Genomic DNA, 5,295 nt, shown 5'->3' with positions numbered 1-5,295 from the left:
AAGATACTCATTCCCTTCCCTCAAGGAGTTTACAATTTAATGGATGTAATGTATTCAATTTGTGTTTGTCTCCCCTAGGGGGGAGGGACTATATAGGTGACCAGGACGACATACTGGCCATAGAAGGTACCAAGGACAGTGCTCTGCACACAGCAGGAGCTCAATATAGTGCTCTGAACACAGTATAGTGACTGTATGACTACAGATACAAGTCTGATTTTCTTGTCTCTCTCTCAGCCCTTAGCACCGTGTTCGGCACAAGTAAGTGCTTAGCAAATACAGTAATTAGTCACAGTTCTTTGCAGCCAGCGGGTATCAGGTTAGGATCCTGAAATTATTAGCCACACAGTACTGTGTTCTGCACCCAGAGGGCACTCAGTAAATACTGATAATGATCCCGTCTGCTTCTTCATAGCCTTGGGGAAGCAGCATGGCTTAATGGATAGAGCACTGGTTTGGGAGTCAGAAGTACCTGGGTTCTAATCCTGGCTCTCCACTTGTCTGCTGTGTGACCTGGGCAAATCACTTCACTTCTCTGGGCCTGTGGATTAAGGCTGTGAGCCCCATTAAGCACTTAATTACCATCATAATTATTCTTAAAGTTTGGGATCAGATTTCCAGTCCAACTGTGTGATCTCTGCTAGACAGTAAATTCCCCCTCTAGACTGTAAACTCATTGTAGGCAAAGAATACGTCTACCAAGTCTGTTACACTGCACTCTCTCAAGGGCAAAGTACAGTGTTCTGCACACAGTAAGTGCTCAGTAAATATTATTGATTAAATGATTGATTGATTGTCTGGCCCTGGATAGTTCTTTGCAATGTCAGTGGATCACAGTAGCATTTGGAGACAAGCCAGCCCGTTACCATTGATGATGATTCATTCAGTAGCATTTACTGAGCACTTACTCTGTGCAGAGCACTGTACTAAGCGCTTGGAATGTACAAATCGGCAACAGATAGACAATCCCTGCCCAGTGACAGACTTACAGTCTAATGATGATGATAATGATTTTCTGGTAATCCAGAAGGAGGTTTGTTGAGCAACTGATTCTCCTGGGTGAAGTAATCTCGGTGTGCAGGGGAGAGGGGTGACCCAGGTCTCTCACCCGCACCCTGACCCCAACCCGCATAGACTCCAGGTATTGGGGTGTCAGTCAATCAATCATATTTATTGAGCACTTACTGTGTGCAGAGTACTGAACTAAGCACCTGGGAGAGTATGATAGAACATTATAACAATATAAATACGATTGACTGACTGACTGATTCCCCTCCCAGGATTACACCTGGAGAGTTTCCAGTACTCTACCAGTCTTGGCTATAGGTGGGAGAGTCTAGCAGAGGCCTACCCATTCCATATCTAGCTTGGGCAGTGGCTAGCTAGTGGAAGGCAATCTGCTACAAGTCAAAACTCAACTGTGCTGGACAGCAGCGGCACAGAAGAGAATCGAGGGTGGAGACTCAAGTTGACTGCATGGAAGGAGGCAATGATAAACCACTTCTGTATTTTTACCGAGGAAATTCTTTGGAGATGTAACCAGAACGTTGGCAGATGGAGGTGGGGCATTCTGGGATGTATGTGTCCTTAGAGTCGTTATGGGGCGGAGAAGACTCGACAGTATAAGACAAGACTGAATGATTGGGGTGGAGCAGTCAGATGCAGACTGATGCAGATGCAGGTTGCTGGGGCAGAGAAGCAGCATGGCTCAGTGGAAAGAGCCTGGGTTTAGGAGTCAGAGGTCATTGGTTCTAATCCCAGCTCTGCCCCCAGTTCACTGTGTGGGCAAGTCACTTTACTTTGCGGTGCCTCAGTTACCTCATCTGTAAAATGGGGATTAAGACTGTGAGCCTCACGTGGGACAACCTGATTACCCTGTATCTACCCCAGCGCTTAGAACAGTGCTCTGCACATAGTAAGTGCTTGACAAATACCAACATCATTATTATTGTTATTACTTGGGAGAGGTGATGGACCACTCAGAGAATGGTTGGGGTGTGGAGGCTGATCCTTGCTGGCTGGTGAAGCATAAATCACTGAAAGCAGGTGGAATCCTGAAGAAATGAAAGATGTTAGAAGCCCGACTGCCTTCAGGCTAGCCATCTTTGTACATTCCAAGCACTTAGTACAGTGCTCTGCACATAGTAAGTGCTCAATAAATACTATTGAATGAAGTAGGTGTAGGTCCCCAAGCACCAATGACAAAAATAGGAAAAACAGGAAAAGTGCCTAGATATTCTGGCAAGAAAAGCTAGAGCTTTGCAGGCCTGGAGCTGAAGAGTAGGCAATTCCCACCAGAGACTTGACCTGGAAAACCTGGAAAGACCAGACCAACCAGCAGGGATGAATAGTGGCTGCTGGCTGAAGAAGGAATTCCTGGGATCCAGGCATCAGGTTCTTGTCAGACTCACTGGCATGACAGAAAAAGACAAGATCTTCTCATTATGAATCACTCTCCATGGGCCAGCAACAGTCATTGGGATGATGATGATTATGGTATTTTTAAGTGCTTTCTGTGTGACAAGCTCTGTTCTAAGCAGTGGGGTGGATACAAGTTAATCAGGTCAGACACAGTCCCAGTACTACTCTCCCCAGAATGTAGTCAGAGCTACGGAAAGGGAAATGTAAGAATACTCCTAGGTTGGAACCACAACTGTCTGGCAGAAGACTCTTTCCCTCACATCTGGCTCAGAGCACTCAAAAGGACCAAAAACTTTAGTCCTGCAGGTTACTCACCCAATTAGGTTCTAATAGGAAAATGGATAAGGACAACTAATAATAATAATTGTGGTGCTGGTTAAGTGCTTACAAAGCACTGTACTAAGAACTGGAAGAGTAGGATCATCAGGTCCCAGCCGGCTAAGGACCCTGAACCTAGGAACAAAGTGTCCAGAAAGCCCTTGTTAACATTCCCCCACAGCTTAAAAAAGACCAATCCAGAGCCAGGGAGGAATGGCACTTCGTTATTTCCCCTCATCTTGTATATTGGCTCACTTGTAGTGTCTCATTCATTCATTCATTCAATCGTATTTATCCCCAGCTCCCACTCTTTACTCCTCCCAAACTCAACTTCTGACTGTGCCCTCCCAACTCTCCTGCTTCTGACCCCTAGCTCACATTATTCCTCCAGCCTGTAACTTCCCTTCTCCCCAAACCACAGTTCTTCCCATTTTCAAAGCCCTCCTAAAATCCCACCTCCTTCAGGGAGACTTCCCTGATTAATTCACATCATACTAGTCATATTAATTTTAAGAACTTTACATTTTAGTTATATTCTCATCACTAATGATCATAGGTATATTTTAATCTGTATTTTCTTCTGTACTTTCAATTATTCGATTGCTCCATCCCCTTTCATATATTTACAATACTACCTGTTTTATCTTTATGTACTCAATAAATAACATTTATTGATTGATTAATTCACATCATTCTAGTCATATTAATTTTAAGAACTTTACATTTTAGTTATATTCTCATCACTAATGATCATAGGTATATTTTAATCTGTATTTTCTTCTGTACTTTCAATTATTCGATTGCTCCATCCCCTTTCATATATTTACAATACTACCTGTTTTATCTTTATGTACTCAATAAATAACATTTATTGATTGATTAATTCACATCATTCTAGTCATATTAATTTTAAGAACTTTACATTTTAGTTATATTCTCATCACTAATGATCATAGGTATATTTTAATCTGTATTTTCTTCTGTACTTTCAATTATTCGATTGCTCCATCCCCTTTCATATATTTACAATACTACCTGTTTTATCTTTATGTACTCAATAAATAACATTTATTGATTGATTGATTCAAAGCTATAAAGAGCAGGGTCATCAGGAAGCTGATGATTCAGTCATAGCAATACTTAATAGTGATTGTGGTATTTATAAAGTTTTATAAAGTGCTTACTATGTGCCAAACCTTGGGATAGGTACACGATAATCAGGTCCCACATGGGGCCCACAATCTAACTAGGAGGGAGAAGAGGTATTGAATTCCCTTTTTGCAGATGAGGGAACTGAGGCCCAGTGACTTGCCCAAGGTCACGAGTAGATAAGGGATTAGAAGCAGGGATTAGAACACAGGTCCTCTGACTCCCAGGCCCATGCTTGTTCCACTAGACCACTCTGCTTCTTTAGTCATCTAGTCATGCTGCTTCTAGTCATTCCTGGAAGATACTGAAAGAAGGCTGAGCCCTTTCTCTCAGGACCAGGCTCTGAAGAAATGTCCAGGACTGTCTGCCCTGGGTGGAGAGACAAGATGATGAAGGCTAGGGGGGGTGTCTGGGACAGGGATTGGGTCCAACCTGATTATCTCATCTCTACCCCAGGGGTTAGAACAGTGCTTGCCACATAATCAGCCCTTAACAAATACCATTATCATCATTATTAATAATATTTGGGGTCAGATTTCCAGTCCATCTGTATGATCCCCACTAAATGGTATGTACTCCCTCTAGAGTGTAAACTCAGTGTGGGCAGGGAACACACCTACCAACTTTGTGGCATTGCACTCTCCCAAGAGTTTAGTATAGTGCTCTGCACACAGTAAGTGCTGAATAAATACTACTGATTGATGAAATGACTGGCTACTGCTATAACCTCCTTACTGACCTCCTTGCCTCCTACCTCTCACCACTCCTTTCCACTCTGCTGCCCGGATTATTTTTCTGAAAATCATTCAGTTCATATCTCTCTAATCCTCAAGAACTTCTAATAACTGCCTGCCAACCTCTGCATCAAATAGAAATGCCTCACCATCAACTTTAAATTACTCAGTCAGCTCCCTCCCTCTTACTTTACTTCACTGATCTCCAGCTACAACCCCATCCACACGTTTCCTTCCTCTAATACCAACCTCCTCACAGTACCGCGACCTGATCTTTCTTGTCAATCAATAGAGAAGCAGCTTGGTCTAGTGGAAAGAGCCCGGATGTGGGAGTCAGAGGACCTGGGTTCTAAATTCACCTCTGCCCTTGTCTATTATGTGACCTTGGGTGATTCACTTAACTTCTCTGTGTCTCAGTTACCTTATCTGTCAAGTGGGGATTAAACCTTTGAACCCCATGTGGGTCACTGTCTGTGTCCAACCCAATTATCTTGTGTCTACCCCAGTGCATAGCAGTGTGCCTGGCACATACTAAGTGCTTAGCAAATACCATTTAAAAAAGGTATTTATAGAGTACTTACTTTATGCAGAATACCATCTTAATCACTTGAGAGAGTACAGTGCAAAACTGTTGAAAACACATTCCCTATTCACCAGGAGCTGACCCCTTGCC

At 43.1% G+C, this 5,295-nt stretch overlaps 1 non-coding gene across 1 annotated transcript; it reads left to right on the top strand.

Moving 5' to 3' along the window:
* The first annotated feature begins 1,270 nt into the window (after window positions 1–1,270).
* LOC114816925 lies at window positions 1,271–1,408 on the top strand. The gene has a single exon (XR_003764736.1). It is a non-coding gene; the product is annotated as a small nucleolar RNA SNORA7 (small nucleolar RNA).
* Window positions 1,409–5,295: the final 3,887 nt, after the last annotated feature.

Source organism: Ornithorhynchus anatinus, chromosome 1 (assembly GCF_004115215.2).
Source record: "Ornithorhynchus anatinus isolate Pmale09 chromosome 1, mOrnAna1.pri.v4, whole genome shotgun sequence".
Classification (NCBI taxonomy): domain Eukaryota; kingdom Metazoa; phylum Chordata; class Mammalia; order Monotremata; family Ornithorhynchidae; genus Ornithorhynchus; species Ornithorhynchus anatinus.
This window is presented reverse-complemented; position numbering and strand designations above follow the sequence as displayed.